The sequence below is a fragment of the Panthera uncia genome (assembly GCF_023721935.1).
Source record: "Panthera uncia isolate 11264 chromosome B3 unlocalized genomic scaffold, Puncia_PCG_1.0 HiC_scaffold_1, whole genome shotgun sequence".
Classification (NCBI taxonomy): domain Eukaryota; kingdom Metazoa; phylum Chordata; class Mammalia; order Carnivora; family Felidae; genus Panthera; species Panthera uncia.
The window spans coordinates 95,850,288-95,867,408 of NW_026057582.1; the positions used below are offsets into that span (position 1 = coordinate 95,850,288).

At 42.3% G+C, this 17,121-nt stretch overlaps 1 protein-coding gene across 4 annotated transcripts in view; it reads right to left on the minus strand.

The window, feature by feature from the left end:
- RAB27A (RAB27A, member RAS oncogene family) overlaps positions 1-15,957 on the minus strand; it is a 76,316-nt gene extending 60,359 nt beyond the window's left edge. For 3 of the 4 annotated variants that reach the window (XM_049613654.1, XM_049613651.1, XM_049613655.1), the window contains exon 1: positions 15,856-15,957. The gene's annotated coding sequence lies outside the window, so the exon portion shown is untranslated. Of the gene's footprint in view, positions 1-1,306; positions 1,750-15,855 lie in introns of those variants that run through there. The other variant, XM_049613652.1, reaches the window with a different exon arrangement.
- Positions 15,958-17,121: the final 1,164 nt, after the last annotated feature.

The following is a 17,121-nucleotide window of genomic DNA, read 5'->3' on the forward strand; positions in this document are numbered from 1 at the left end:
ATTAAACTGGGAGCCACTGCTCTAAACCATCCAAGCTTGGTTCATCAAGACATATAGCCCTTTGCCTCTTTGTGCCAGCAATGCTAAGTTAGATGCCTCTTCTCTGTGCTTATGGTTTCCTAGAGCTGGTCAACCCTGTATGGTGACATCCAATTTATTTTGTGTTGGTTGGTGAATATCTTGAAGACAAGAATTGTATCTTCTTTAGTTCACTCATCCCACAGTCACTTGCTGAGCATATACTTTCACTGGGTCAGATGCTGGGCATAAACTAATTAATCTATCCTTTGCCTCTAGGGGAAGCCACCCTCTCACTTTGGCAGCTTGATGTGTGACTGAAAACTCAACCTAGCCCATCTATAAAATCTTATCACCAACCTCAAGAACTGTGGGCAACTAAAAAAGCCTGAACATAACCAGTCTGACATCTCTCGTGGCAAATGGCATGGAATTTTTGGTTCACATCTGATATTGACTCAGATTTACAGACATGGTTTATTAAGGGAGAAAAGGTACATTTTCATGAAAACTTACTCCTCTATATTATCTTACAGCAACCTCTAGAATTCAGAGAATAATTTATTAAGGTAATGTACCAAGACTTTTAAATCCCAGATTAAAACTCATTAGAATTAACTTATCCTAACTACAGTAGGAGTTGAGTAAAGTTTCATATTAGCACTTCTCAACCTTCAGAATGCATAGGACTCTCCTAGAGATTTTGTGAAAATGCTAATTTTGATTCAGTAAGTTTGGGTAGGGCCCATGACTCTCCCTAACAAGCACCCAGGTGATGCCCAGGTAATACTGATGGTTCTAGTCCCAGAAATACACTTTGAGTATCAAGTAAAGCTTCCATTTTTTATAGAACTATTGATCTTCCCATTAGAGCAACACAAACTTTTTTTACCTCCTCTACAGTGAAAGCTTTCTGAAATGACTTTGACATCAGGATAAAGATGGCACACTAAACACACACCTTAGTTCTGCTACCTCCCCAAATCTCATTAACATAACGATAAAAAGCTGGGTTTTATTCTTTTAGACACAAACAAAGACAAAGTGAGTGGAAAGAACAGTTACAAAATGGGGAAGCTAGAAAGTAAATGGATAAGAGGTAACTGAACAGCAGACCTGGGAAAGGTGGCCCCTTATCTGCCACTAGGGAAAGCCAAAAAGGAACTCATCACAGATTCTGTAGAAACACTCCCGGAGGTAAAGGGAGGGTAAAGTTAAGGCTAAAAACAGTGGAAGTCTACTTAGGTCCTAATCCTCTAAATACTGATATACCTCCACCCCTGCCTACATGCTGGAACTTCCAGAATGCAGGCATTCTCCACAGGCAGGTGGTTCAAATGTTCTTCTCTGGAGAATCTGCCCAGCCCCGGAGGGAAGGCCTAAAGATAAAGACAACAAGCCCAGGACATACTGATCTGACTAAAACTATTTCGTAAGTGTTGAGAGGAGGGACGGAAATGGCGTACACGTGTGGTAGAGGCAGGCGTGTGTGGTAGAGGGAGGTGGGGAAATGAGTTAACATTCTCTTCTTCCATGGTAAAGTGTCTAGGCATAGGCATTTAAATAATGCCTAAAACTGAAAACTGACCACAGAAATATCAGTATGTCATTTAGAGACAAGGGATGTAACTACCAGCAAGAGTCATCTTACTAAAAAGAATTGAAAGCAGTCATCTCTGGGGAGCAGGAAATGAGCTGGCGGGGGTGGGGAGGAACTGATGTTTTTTTTTTGTAACAGGCCCATAGCACTATGTCCATGTATAACCTTGATAAAATTTAAAAAAATTAATTAATACAAAATACAGTAGTACACCGACCCCATCCATGGTTTTGTTTTCCAGGGCTTCAGGAATGTGGGGTCTGTAATGGCCCAGAAGCAGATGATCCCTAATGATTCGTCAGTAGGCCAATAGTTGCCAAATGCTACATCACAAAGCCTATGTCATTCACTTCACTGCATCTCATTGTATAGGCATTTTATCATCTCAAATCATCACAAGAAGGATGAGTGCAGCACAATAAGATATCTTGAGAGAGAGACACCATGTTCACATAACTTCTATTCAGTATATTGTTATAATTGTTCTATTTTATTATTACTTATTGTTGTTAATCTCTTACTGTACCTAATTTATAAATTAAACTTTATCACAGGTATATATGTATAGGAAAAAACATAGTATATATAGGGTTTAGTACTATCCACGGTTTCAGCCATCCATGGGGGGTCTTAGGACATATTCCCCACAGATAAGGGGGGGGAACTACTATAAAATGTAATGTCCATGCTTTAATTTTTTTCTTAGATAATTCAGGACATCACAATAAACACCACTGACTTGTGCTATCTCCTCAGCATCTAGGACCTACAATGAAGCAGGATGTTGAGGATCTGGGCTCTGGAGACTTTGAATCTCAGCTTTACCACTCACTGGCTGTGTGACCTCTCTGTGCCTCAGTTTCCTCATCTGTGGAACAGATAATAATGGGATTATTTTGCAAAAACTGAATTATGTGATACCTATAAGCGCTTAAACTAGTGTTCAGCACATAGTGCTCAATAATAGCTATTTTTTAAAAATTTTTTTTCAACGTTTTTTATTTATTTTTGGGACAGAGAGAGACAGAGCATGAACGGGGGAGGGGCAGAGAGAGAGGGAGACACAGAATCGGAAACAGGCTCCAGGCTCCGAGCCATCAGTCCAGAGCCTGACGCAGGGCTCGAACTCACGGACCGCGAGATCGTGACCTGGCTGAAGTCGGACGCTTAACCGACTGCGCCACCCAGGCGCCCCAATAATAGCTATTTTTAAGGTATGTTTTCCCCTGTAATAAATGCCTCCTGACCACTGCATTGATTTCATCTTTTACTCATTTATACTTCATTCTCCTTGCTCCCACCTTCAGCCAGATGTCCCTCACCATAGTAATCCCTGTGCCTTTCTAGAATAACCCCTTCTCCTTCCAGTGTTCAGTTTCTAATTGACAAGGCACCTGGAAACCAAATAATCAAGCTTATTAAAACTGCATGTAAAATGGAGGAAACTGGGCGCCCAGAAATGTCCTGAAAACCTCTCTGTGAGGCAGATCGGCAAGTTTCAATACGAGGCATCTGTCTGACCCCTCAGAACCCTTTGGGCTTACTTCCTAACTATCAACTGTGGGTCAGTGCACTGGGTGACACTCAGGGTAACCAACCACCTCAGTTTCCCCAGGATTATCTTAGTTTTAGCACTGACAGTCTTGTACCCCTGCACACCTCAGTCCCAGCCCTGAGAAGATTACCTAATCCTTCTGAGCTTTCTTCATCATCTGTAAAATAAAGGATAATATCTACTTTGAAAGTCTGGTGAGAATTAAATGAGAGAATGTTTGTATACTTCCTGACACATAACAAGCTCTCAATAAGTGGTAGCTCTAGCTACTGTACTAGTTACATATTATTACCCACTCTAATATCAGTGGCAAATCATGCTTAGATACCTACCCTGTAACTTGGTTATTTTCTTACTGGCAAAAATAACTTGCCTTATATACAGTAGATCTCAGGAGACTGAAATGTGTGCTTTTGTGAATTTCCTTCTGCCCTTGCCCTACACAATTTTATTTTAGGAACTAAGACATATTAGAGAAATTTAGTATTTCAATATTGCTAATTTCTCCACTAGGCAAAGTCCTAGGAGGTTCTTGCCATCTTTTGACACATGCATCTTTTTTATACTATGGGAGACCTGGGGTATTTATGTCAGTAGCTGCTTCCAAACCTATGGACCAATCAGCAAGCCACCCCACCAAGACAGCCATCAGGCATCACACCTGACATTCTTTTTAATTTGCATCTTACTTTTTTCCTTCATAATGGAACCAAATCACTCAGTGTCCTAATGGATTGACAACTCATTCATTAAATATGCCAACTCCATCCCTGAAAAATAAGGGATCTATGTTATCATCAAACAGATGAAACACCATTTCTGACCTCATTATTCGATAGATATTAATTACAGCCTGGAGGAAATTGCTCACAACTGTGTACCCCATCAACACAAGGGTGAAGTTGCTATGAGAAAAGTTGCACAGTTTGGGTAGATAACAGGAAGGATCAAGTTACACCAAACCAAAACATGGCCTGTGAACCCTGTGAGAGGTAGAGCAGAAATGTAAGACACTACTTTATACTGGCTCCCAAACTCCCTCCTCCCATGCTCATATTGTTCTGCCAACATCCCTAACAAGGTGCCCAAGGCCTGTGAGTGCATGAAACACTGGAGACCCACACAATCTCATCAAAACCTTGAGGAGCACCCAGTTCCAACCACTGGGGTTGGAGCCAGGACAGGATTTCACCAAGCATGGTCTGCAGCCCACTGATAGCAGAATCACCTAGAGTACTTCATGAAAATCCAAAGTCCTGGCTTCCATCCAGGCCTCTAAATTAGGATCTGAGAAAGAGACTAGGGAATTTACATTTATAAATGCAAGCTTCCCAGGGGATTCCCAGTTATCTATAATAAAGTTTGAGAGCAGCTTTTCTAGGGAGACAACAGAGAGCAAAATGCACAATTATAACTATAATTGTGTCAACCTGTAGGGAAGATCTTGTTTAACCTCTACCAGCCTCAAATTCCCAATCTGTAAAATAAGGATAATAATACCGACCTAGCAGAATGGTGGTGGGAATTAAATGAGATAAGTAATCGCCTCAAACATGGTTCCTCGCACACAGCAGGTGCTCAATAATTAATCGCTCCCCCTCCTTTCTTGTGTATGTCATTCTGATGAAGATTTATAACACTAGGCCCTGTTTTGAATAAATGTCACCAAAGAAAGCAGATGACTAGTTTTAGTTGAGGCCTTGATGTTAAAGAGTCACCAACTAAAAGGCTGAGGCCAGCTGCTTTAACTAGAGGTTGGACCACAAAATGTACCTATGGACAGTGGTTCTCAAACTTGAGTGTGTGTCAGAATCTTCTGGATGGCTTTAAAATAACAGACTGTGGGCCCTGCCTCCAGAGTTTCAGATCCAGTAGGTCTGGACTGAGAATCTGCATTTCTAATACGTTCCAGGTCACGCTGATGGTGTTGGTCCCAGAACCACACTCTGATGGTCATTCTGCAGCCCCAGAATCTGAAATCAAATTGATTTGACACTTGGTGGTAAAAAAGGAAAACTATGCTGTATGCATTTCCTGTGTGACACCAGACTGCTTAGTTACAAGTAAATAAAGAAAAAAGTAATAAACCAGCAATTTCTGAAGTGGTATTGCCTCTGAACCTGAGAATCTTTGCTGCAATATTTTGCGAACAGCAAGGAGAGAAGCCTGGGAGATTTGAGTGCCATCTCCCTGCTCACCCGATGTGTGACCCTGAGTAAAGCACTTGATCTCTCTGAGCCTCAGTTTACTTACCTGGAAACAGGGGTGGGCTCAGTCACTAGCTCCCAAACCTGGTCATATACCATCAATCATTTTGGCAGCATTTAAAATTTTTTTCATGTTTATTTATTTTTGAGACAGACAGAGTGTGAGCAGGAGGGGGACAGAGAGAAAGGGAGACACAGAATCCAAAGCAGGTCCCAGGCTCTGAGCTGTCAGCACAGAGCCCAATGCAGGGCTTGAACCCATGAACCAGGAGATCATGACCTGAGCGAAAGTCAGATGATTAACTGACTTAGCCACCCAAGAACCCCAATTTTGGCAGCATTTTAAAGGACACATGGATTCCTCAGTCCTGACTGCAAACTAATGAATCAGTATTTCCAAAGGAGAGACTGAAAAATGTGTGGCTTTGTGTGAGTATGTTTTAATAAATCCCCCTGTGTGATCTTCACAGGCAGCCAGTTGTGAGGAACCATTACCACGGTGATCTTTCGGGCCTCTTCCAGCAAGATATTTTTGATTTCTAAGTCCCTGTGCCCTGAGTCTGTGCTTACCAAGTAGCTTTCTTCTATTATATTTGCTCCGCATGGAGTTTTACTACAGGAAGCAAGTACATTAGTTCTCAAAGAATCCAGTCTGCTTAACAATTCCAATTCTCATGTATTAATAAACTACTGTTCTAGTTTCAGTTTAAAGAATAAAATAAAGGCCAACAGGTAAGAAATACAGGAATTTCATAGGACTGAATCTGTAAAGCAATCTTCTCTAACACCAACTGCTTGCTTTCTGTCATTCATTCATTAACTTAGCATCTGTCATGTACCAGGTATGATTCTAGGTGTTAAACACATAGTAGTTCACAAAACAAAGTTCCTGTCCTCATTGAGAGAACATTTTAGCATGCAAAGAGAGACAATAAATAAGTGAACATAAGGATAAAATAATTTCAAACAGTAATAAATACCATGAAGACAATAACACAATCATAGGATAGTGAGTGACCAGAGGCTACTTTTAATAGTCATCAGGGTGAAAGTCATCACCCACCTCTTTTTTTTTTTTTTTTTAGTTTATTTATTTTGAGATAAAGAGAGAGAATGTGTGTACACACGAGCCAGTGAGGGGCAGACAAAGAGGGAGAGAGAGAATCCCAAGCAGGCTCCACGCCGTCAGCCTGCAGCCTAATGCAGGGCTCAATCTCACTAACCGTGATATCATGACCTGAGCCGAAACCAAGAGTCGGACACTTAACTGACTGAGCCACCCATCTGCCCCCATCACCCACCTCTTTGATGGGGTAATATTTGAAATTAAGTCTGAATGATGCCAAGGAAACAGTCACATGAAGATCTGGAGAAAAACACATTGAGGGCAAGACGTTCTGAAGAAGGAATGTGCTTGGCATTTCCAAGGAACAGAAAGGAAGATGAGGCTGAAAGATGAAGGCATAGGGATGAGCTGAGGTCATGGAGTCCAGCAGGGCCCAGATCATGGAGACCTCTACAGACCATGGTCAGAACATTTGAACCTTATACCAACCGCAGTAGCAAATAGCAGGGAAATTTAAAAGAGAAGGAAGATATGATCTGATTTAGATTTTTAAAGATCACCAGCTTTTTGCAAGGAATGGTCTGTGGCAGGAGCAGGGAGTGGGGGGCAAGAATGGGACCAGAAAAGCAGCCATATACAGAAGAAATGATGGTGGCCTTTAACTCACAGCTGGCACATACCCATAGCAGGCACTCATATGTTTCTGGACAGCTTTAACTTAAGTTAAAATCATAATATACCTGGGTGGCTCACTCAGTTAAATGTCCAACTCTTGGTTTCAGCTCAGGTCATGATCTTACATTCGTGGGTTCAAGCCCTGCATTGGGCTCCATGCTGAAAGTGCAGAGCCTGCTTAGGATTCTCTCTCTCTCCCTCTCTCTCTGGCCCTCCCATGCTCGTGCTCTCTCTTGCTCTCTCAAAATAAATAAATAAACTTAAAAAAATCATAATATACTTGTTTCACTTCCTGTGATATTTCAGAACAGTCAAGGAAAGACACTGGTTGTTAAAATTCTATCGGAAAGTCACTTCGTTTAAACAACAAAAACACAATTTTGTCTTGCCCATCTTACACCTGGTTACAATCAAGAATGATTACCATAGGGACATGGAAAGAACACAGTGGAGAAACAGCTGACAGGCCTGTCTTCTAGAACCTTCTCTGTCATCAATCTGAACCTCTTCTGAATCTCTGAGGTTAGCTGGTTTCTAGAGTGCTTACCAGCCCTTGAATTACGTGATGCTGTAAGTTTAATAAATGTGGTGTCCTTACCTGGGTGGCAAAATGGGCTGATGACTCAGGGTAGGGAGTTTCTGTTGTTGACTTTTAACCTTTCAGAGAAGCTACAGTTAATGAAGGTGTTAATGAAGACACTGTCCACTCTTACACTTTCCTTAGAAAACCCTAATGTCCCAGGCAAATCTGAAACAAGGGTATGGTTACCGGCTGGAAATTTGGGGAGCAGACACTCTCAGTCAGCTGAGAGCTCATCATGCATAGGTGCAAGAGCACAGGTCTCTGAGGAATTTAGAGGCCAAGACTTCAGTCACAATGCTGTGGGTTTCTAGCAGGCTTCCACCTATGCTGAGTCATGTGGCAGACTTGCTACTGACAGCTGTCCCCACAGGGTCCATTCCTCTCAAACGGTCCACCTGGTACTTCTACAAGGATCTCCTCCCATGTGATCCCTGAGGGCAGTGGTTTCTCAGTCCAACTGCACATCAGAATCCTTTGTGGGGACTTAAAACCAGTATCAATACCTGGGCCCTATTCCACATTTAATGACTTAGAATCAGGGTAAGGGAGAGGTGACAAATACAACAATGGTGGAGTCATGCTTAGTTAACTTTTCGTGATGGAGAGAACATGTCAGTCAGGAAACTGCAGGCCAGGGAGATTCAGTGATTTGTCTAAGGCAGGGCTTCTCAGCCTTGGCACCATGAACATTTTGGGCAGGACAATCCTTTGTCCTGAGGGGCTGTCCTGTGCCTCTATCCATTAAATGCCAGTAGTAACCCCCCAGCTCTGACAACCAAAACTATCTCTAGACATTGTCAAGAGTCCTCAGGGGAGGAGGGGGTCAAATCAGCCCTGAGAACCCCTGGTGCAATATCACATAGTAAATTGTCAGCCATATTAGAGACTAAAACCCAGCCTATTAGTTCCCAGCTATGTTGGCTCCTCCACATTCACACAGGAGTTCCAGAACACAGGTATGAGTCACTCCCTGAAGAAGCACCAAAACCCACTTCATCGCTTTCTGTGCCTAAGCAGAGCAGGGCGATGGAGACTTGACCTTACCCCTGACAATGGAAGCCTAGTCAGGAACAGCCAGTAGCTTGTTTGGCCACATTTGGTCTCTAGTAACTGACTGGAACAATGCCTTATCTTTTCAAGGGCTGCTAGACCTTTTTACTCATTCTTGGAGTCATTCCCTTGTAGTAGTGAGATTCATTATGAAAATTAATCACATTTTGGGGCGCCTGGGTGGCGCAGTCGGTTAAGCGTCCGACTTCAGCCAGGTCACGATCTCACGGTCTGTGAGTTCAAGCCCCGCATCAGGCTCTGGGCTGATGGCTCGGAGCCTGGAGCCTGTTTCCGATTCTGTGTCTCCCTCTCTCTCTGCCCCTCCCCCGTTCATGCTCTGTCTCTCTCTGTCCCAAAAATAAAAAAAATAAAAAATAAAAAACGTTGAAAATTAATCACATTTTAAGAAACAAAGAAATCCTGATCACCACCATAGATTAAATTTTAAAATTCTTGGGTATCTAAGGGGCGCTTGGGTGGCTCAGTCGACTAAGCATTCAACTTCTGCTCAGGTCATGATCTCACAGCTTGTGAGTTTGAGCCCCATATCAGGCTCTGTACTGACAGCTCAGAGCCTGAAGCCTGCTTTGGATTCTGCCTCCCTCTCTCTCTCTGCCCCTCTCCCACTCTCACTCTGTCTCTCTGTCTCTGTCTCTCTCTCAAAAATAAATAATAAAACATTCAAAAAAAAATTTTTTTAATAAAAAAAATTAAATTCTTGGGTATCTCAAAAACAACATTTAAGTCATGACCTATTTCTATATGTCTTATTCCTCCCCATATTAGGGCTAGTATAACAAGAATAAAAATGCCTTATCATAAAGTTTAGTTAGCTGAGACCCTGTCTTTGTTCTTAATGATACAAATACACAGGAGATAAGTAACCAGTCATACCCAGATAAGATTTGACCAGCCAACCATGTGGTGGGATCAGGGTAGGATGGATGAACTGCAGTTAATAAAAATGAACAGATTTTTCAGTCTCTTGGCAACCAATTTTATTATTATGCTTTGACCTGGCAGCTGGTAAGGCTTTATATGAATTAATCAATTAACCCATGAAAAAACAAGATTAGTGGCTCTGAAATATGGCATTCTAGTGGCAGAGGAAGCATGTTCATTTTCAAAGCTGCTTTCTTAAATAGGTACACATAAGTTTTAAATAATAAAAAAATAACCCAGTGTTTTACAACAACACATCTCTAAAGGGTAAGTCACCTCTATCTATCTAACACATTTGTCCTTACCATATATCTTCCATATTTGTTCTGCCACAAGGCCAGGGGGTGAGAGGTTTCATAGGAGTAGGCCACAAAGCAAGCAGGTTGTCAGTAAGACAACACTTGGTTGTTGTGGACTTAAAAAAGCATCAAAATATCTTATAATAAAAAATTTTAAGGGACAAAAATATTAACAAGACCTCAAAAGGAATAAAAATACATTGAATGACAAGCTTTCTGGCATTGTCACAGGGAATACAACCAAATGGTGGCTTTCAACAGTCATATGGATCTCAGAGAAAAGACAAGGGTGTCTCATGTGCCTGCCACATTTGGATCTGGGGACTGGAAGGGACAGCATGATAAGGGAGTGATCATGGGAGAATGACAACACAAGTGATTAAGGGTGGGAATTGTTGAATCACTAAATCGTGCACCTGAAACTAATATAACACTGTATGTTAACTATACTGGAATTAAAAAAAAAAAGTGATTAAGGGTCAACTTGAAAATCTAGAAAGAAAAAAGAAAGAAAGAAAGAAAGAAAGAAAGAAAGAAAGAAAGAAAAGAAAAGGAAAGAAAGAAACTTACAAAGTAACAGATATCTTATGGAAGACATTATGCAGTAGACCAACCACTGTGCCTGGAATTTCAGTCCTGACTCTGCCAGTAACTCTGTGATCTTACAAAGTCACTTAATGTCTGCGGATATGAATTTCCTTAATTACAAAAGACTAAAGTAAAACTCAATCTTCTTCAAATTCCTTCCATTTCTTATACTCCTTGAGTTTATGAGTCCTCTCTGTCCTTAAAGATTTTATTTTTTTAAGTAATCTACACCCAACTTGGGGCTCAAACCCACAACTCTGAGATCAATAGTCACACACTCCACCGACTGAGCCAGCCAGGCACCCCCTCTCTGTCTTTAAGATAAACACATGTATGGTCACCAGAACGAGCCATAGCTCAGTCATTGTTTGGACATTATCATGATCAATGCATTTCCTACACATAAACATGGGTTTACCAGACTAGAGTTACCAGATTAAATACAAGATACCCAGTTAAATTTGCATTTCATAAAAACAAGTTTTTGGGGGGCACCTGGGTGGCTCAGTCAGTTGAGTGTCTGACTTCAGCTCAGGTCATGATCTCACAGTCTGGGAGTTCGAGCCCTGCATCAGGCTCTGTGCTGACAGCTCAGAGCCTGGAGCCTGCTTCGGATTCTGTGTTTCCCTCTCTCTCTGCCCCTCTGCTATTCATGCTCTGTCTCTCTCTGTCTCAAAAATAAATGAAAACATTAAAAAAAAAACAAGTTTTTTAGTATAAGTATTTATGCAACATACTTATAGTAAGAAAGTATTCATTGTTTATTCAAGATGCAAATTTCTTTTTTTTTTTTTTACTTGCTAAATCTAGCACCCTACCTCCAACCCCACATCAAAAGTTCAATTTTAAGAAACAAAAGTCTGATTCCATATATGTGAGTACTTCTGAGGTGTCTGAGGCACTAAATGGGAGGACTTCTCAAGAATAACACATAAGGAGGGGTGCCTGGGTGGCTCAGTTGGTTAAACAGCTGATTCTTGATCTTAGCTCAGGCCTTGATCTCAGGGTCAGGGGCTCAAGCCCCATGTAGGGTTCCATGCCAAACACTTTTTTATTTAAAAAAATTTTTTTAAAGAGTAACACACATAGAGACAAAAATAAATAAAAGGAGAAATAACTTTCAACTTTCTTTTTGAGTAAGCAAGGCATCAAATTTTAGTTAACAGTAAATAAAATATGAGTGTTAGTAGACCTCAATAATACAAGAAGAGAATGTGGTGTGCCTTCTGTGCTGCATGACAAGACAGGAGGCCAAACAAGCTGGATGCTCACTGCTCCACATATCTCCCTCTCTGGACATAAAGTTAATTACAAAGCCTTTATCTCTTCCTCCAATTCAGTGCTCAGGTCTGCTCCCAAGGTAATCAGCTCAAGGGAAACCAGATCATAAACTTAAACTTCCTCATCAAGAGGCAGAAGAATAAATGTGATCCAAGCAAAAACTGCACAAGGCATAAAAAGCGAAATCAGTGAAAGGGAAAAATTACTCTCTTCAGAAGGCAATCTTGTTTTAATAATGGCAACACAATCTTGCTTCCTAGGAGTTCACATTTGTTTTTAATTTAGCTTTATTGAGGTATAATTGACATATAAAATTCCAAGACATTTAAAGTGTACTTCATGCTTATTTGATGTATGTTTACATTGTGAGAGGATTCCCCCCATCTAGTTAGGGGCTCAGACTTGAAATATGCAACCTCTGTCTTATTTTGGGGGGAGGTTTCAAACATAATTTATTAGGGAAAATATATTTATATATATCCCATGTATATGTAAAAATAATCCTTTTCCATATTTTGCAAATATAGATATAGTTTAAATAACTGAAGGTTGATTCAATTTTTAAATAACTTATAAGATTAATTACCATACTCTCTAGGCGAAGTACTTTAATTCTCACTGAGAAATGGCAGCAGGAAACCCTGTTCAACTGCAGCCAATATTGCTCTATCAGAAGCAGCAGGATAAGATGAACTAAAACAAGATATTTATAGCTATTGGCTAAAAAATTAAATGTATGGACTAGAAGTTTCCAATGATAAAAATAAATCCAGGTTTATTCATTAACTTACTGGTACATTCAGCAAGAGTTTATTATTGAACATTTCTTTTATCTAAGATACCTTGCAGTATAAGACTCAAAAAGTAAGCCGAAGTCATGCTCTGCCTCCAGGATATTACAATCTAGCCATAAGACGTGTATGACAACATATACATAAACAGTTTCCAGTCTAAAGTAGTTAGGTAATTAAATGCCAAAATGTGTCTCAGAATCGCAATTTCAGTTAGAAGCCAGAGAAGGATTAATTCACTATAGTGCAAAATATTCATCAAGAAATGAATTCCATTTTCTTGAATTTGAATTCAGCACAAGAAATGGTATCCCTGGAGACAGGTACTGAATGCCTCCACACAGTCTGCCCAGCTACAGAGAAGAGGGCTCCCCACTGCCACTGTGATAAGAATCCAAAGCTATTCTCTTGGGGGGAATAGGAGGATAGAACAGGGGAGACATAGGAGATGTTCAAGTGACTACAGACATTGCTTCTCTTAGGTGAAGTGTGAAGGAACAGAGAGGAAGCAACAGTAGAATGATCTCCATTTCTCAGTCTCTCATTCCCTTTTCATTCTTTCAACACATATTTTTTCACAGCTTAATATGTGCCAAAAACCCATTCTAGGTGCTATGCACACCATAGAACAAGACAAATTCATGATCTTCATGAAGCCTATTCTAACAGTGGGAAACAACAGTTGTGTGTGTGTGTGTGTGTGTGTGTGTGTGTGTGTGTGTAATGACAGTGCTATAGATACTCTAAAGAAAAGAAAACTAAGGTTTTCTTAGGGGGCAAAAAATGATAGGTGGGGTGAAGGATGCTATTTTAGATGGGATGGTTCAGGAAAGCCTTTCTAAAGAAATGATCTTTGACTTGGATTAAATGAGTGAGAAAGCCATGCAGACATCTGAAGGAAGAACATTCCAGGCAGAGGAAAGAGCAAATGCAAAGGTCTTAAGGTATGGGTGAAGCAGAACAAGCAAAGAGGAGGATAATGGAAGATGAAGCCACACACCACATCAGAGGCTTGCAGACCATGATGAGGATTTTTTTCTTCTGAGATAAAAAAAAAAAAAAAAAAAAAAAAAAAGCCACTGGACAGTTGTGAACAGAGGAGTGAGTGGCATAATGAACTCTGGCTGCTATGTTGACTGTAGAGTGGTGACGGTGAAAGCAGAGTGGCCCTGCAGGAGGCTTTTGCAGTAATCCAGGTGACAGAAATGATAGGATCTTGGTAGAAGCAGTGGAAATGGTGAGAAATGGTTTTTATCCCATATATATTACATTTTCTCAAAGTAGAACCAGTGAGATTTACTGAAGGATTAGAGGTGGGAATGAGAAAAAGAAAGGAATCAGGTGACTCCAGAATATTTAGTGTGAGAATCTAGAAGAGTAAAGTTGCCATTGACTGAGATGGGAAAGACCAAGTGGAAGCAGATTTGGGAGGGGGAAATCAAGACTCTGGTTCCTAGAGATTGTGGCGCACTTCAAAACCCTTAAAATCTGTTCTAAAACCAAAGATACCGATATTGAGAAGCTGATCTTAAAATTCATATGAAAATTCAAGAGACCCAGGACAGACAGAACAATTTCAAAAAAAGAAGAACAAAATGGGAGGACCTCACACTTCCCAACCTCAAAACCTACCACATAACTACAATAATAAAGATAGTATGATACTAGCATAAGGATAGACAAATAGATCAATGGAATAGAATTAAGACTCTAGAAATAAACCCCATATGAACAGCCAACTGATTGTCAATAGAAGTGCCAAGACCATTCAAAGGGGAAAAAAATAATATTTTCAACAAATTGTGACGGGAGAATTGGATATCCACATGCAAAAGGATTAAATTAGACCCCTGCCTCACACCATACACAAAAATAAACTTAAAATGAATCAAAGATTGAAATATAAGAGCTAAAGCTATAAAACTCTTAGAAAAAAAACACAGGCATAAATCTTCATGACCTTAGATTCGGAAGTTCTTTCTTAGATTTGACACTAAAAGCACAAACAACAAAAGAGAAAATTAATTATACTTCATCAAAATTAAAAGTCAAGGCAAGCCATGTAATTTAAGAAAGAAAGGGAAGAAGAAAGAAAGAAAGAAAGAAAGAGAGAAAGAAAGAAAGAGGAAGAAAGGAAGGAAGGAAAGTTAGAAAGTAGGTGAAAACTAACAGAAAGAATGATCTTCAGTCCAGTTCTTTCAGCATTTTATTAACCTTTCTTAAGTTCTAATCATCTGCAGAACAGTTTTCCAGACTGTTTTCCCTCTAAAGCAAGTTTTTAAGAAGGCAGAAAACAGTGAAGGGGATAGCAACAATGGACTACCAACAAATTAAATCAGCAATAATTACAGAAATCATATAGCATAACACTACTCCCCCTTCCCCAACTCTGAGCGATGAGCCAAACATAAAGTGAAAATCCATGGAGTCATAAAAAACAGCTGTTAGCCCAAAGAGATAAGGAAGAAAACCCAAGGCAGAACATTCTGAGGCCATGTGGCCAGCAGGAGCCAAAAGGCCGGGAAGATGAAGTTAAGGGCTCACAAGGTTTCCTTCATTTCAGGCCTGACTTTGCTTAATTGGTGATCTACTGGGAGAGAGATAAGGATTTGGCAATAGTTACCAAAACCTGTCCTTCAGTCCTACCTCCAGTCAAGACCCAAGGGCCTGTCACCAGGTAGGGTTTTTGGTCTGACTGACAGGAGAACCTTCTAGCACCCAGCCAGTTTGCTGCCCAGACCCTCACCAACAAGGGTGTAAAGACGTTAAGTAATCAAACTGAAAACAACAGGAGAGAGGAAGAACTATGGGCAGTGCAGGAGGTCTCGGACTTTACTCCTCTCCTGCCAGAAGTTTCCTTCGACACTGACGGGGACGCTCGCGCCGGGTGCCACCCGGAGGTGACTTCAGCCCCGTGCCAACCTGTAACTGCACCTAGGCAGCACGTCGCCCAAGCTGTCCCCCACCCCCGGCGGTTGTCAACGTAGGGTCTGTGCCGCGCGCCTGCGAGAAGCAAAGCAACTTTTCCGGCAGGCTGACCCCCAGAAGGGGGACGAGGAATCGCAGCCTTCAATGCCAGCCCCAGGGCCAACCCAGCCACTCGCCGGCTACCACGCTCTGCCCTCCGGGTTGAATCGGAACCCCTCGGACGCCGGGGACCGAGCAGCGCCTCCCAGACCTCCCGCAGCCGCCCTGCTCACCTGGCTCCACCTCACTGTCCCCACGCAGCTCCTCTTGCGCGCGCTCCGCGTCCACCCGTTGCCGGCCCTTTTTGGGTTCTCGGCGGGTATTTTCCGTCTGGCCCCACATCACTTCCCGTAGAGGAGAGCGAGGTGGGGGCGGGACCTCCTCTCCACCCTCCACCTCCCGCTTCCTCTTGTCACCTCAGGGAGCACTCCCGCCCGACCCCGCGAGGGCGCTTTGCGGGCTCCTCCTCGCACGCCGCTCCCAGGCCCGCAGCACCTGCCGCACCTACGCCTGACTCCTCTCGTGAGCCACGAAAAGGCCCCCGCACAGTTCCTTTGGCCCATATCAGGTCTCCACCGCCCTTTCCTGGAAAGTGTGAAACCTTAGAAAGTTGTTTTCGTATTGAGACACAGGGGTCACATTTACAAACTTCTCTGGGGCCCGCGAGCTGCGACGTGTGCTTTGGTGACTCTCGCCAAATCTCCTCCCCCACCAAAGCCATGTTCTTAAAGGTGTTTTCCAGGGCATCATATCAGTGTCTCCACCGTAGTAGCCTGGGGGGTGCGGAGCAGCTGCAAAATCGGCCCGAGGCGGGGTTCCCGAGGCCCGGTATGCTCCTGCTCCAGATGCTCCCAGGTCCGGCTCCCCGGGGCGGGATCTGCGCCGAACGTCCGGCTCTGCCACTGTCCATCCCGCCTCGCCAGCTCCTCACTCGGATCGGCCTGGACCTGGCCTTCCTGGGGCAAGGGAAAGCTCTGGGATTCTTGGAAATGACGCGATAGAGAAAAAGTAAACTCTGGCAGGAAAAAATATATTTCTGAGAGGAAATGACAAACGAGGTCTCTGTTCATACAGTCTCGTTCGGATTATAAAATCACTCTAAATTTTAAGAGAGAGCAATTCGTTAAAAAAAAAAAAAAAAAGGCAAACTACAGTACAATAAAGAATAGCAGCGTGAGGAGAAATCTGCGAGCCTTTGCTGCCCCTCAGCGGCTTCCTTATTTCAGCGCGGACGGGTTTATGTGCCCCTGCTTGGAACCTGCAGCTGTGAAGCCGGTTCCCCACCAGACTACCACTCAGAGGCAGCCAAATTTCTCCTTCAGTGGCCTCAGGGTATGGACAGTGGCCTTTGGGCTTGCCTCCGTGGGCTCTTCAGGCACAGCACCTCGGAACCAAATAATTCCACTTCTAAGCAGAACCAAATGATTGAAAACCCTAATCAAGCTTCTTTTACCTTCTGTTCCATCTCACTGATCTGGGTCTACTTCCACCACAAGTTC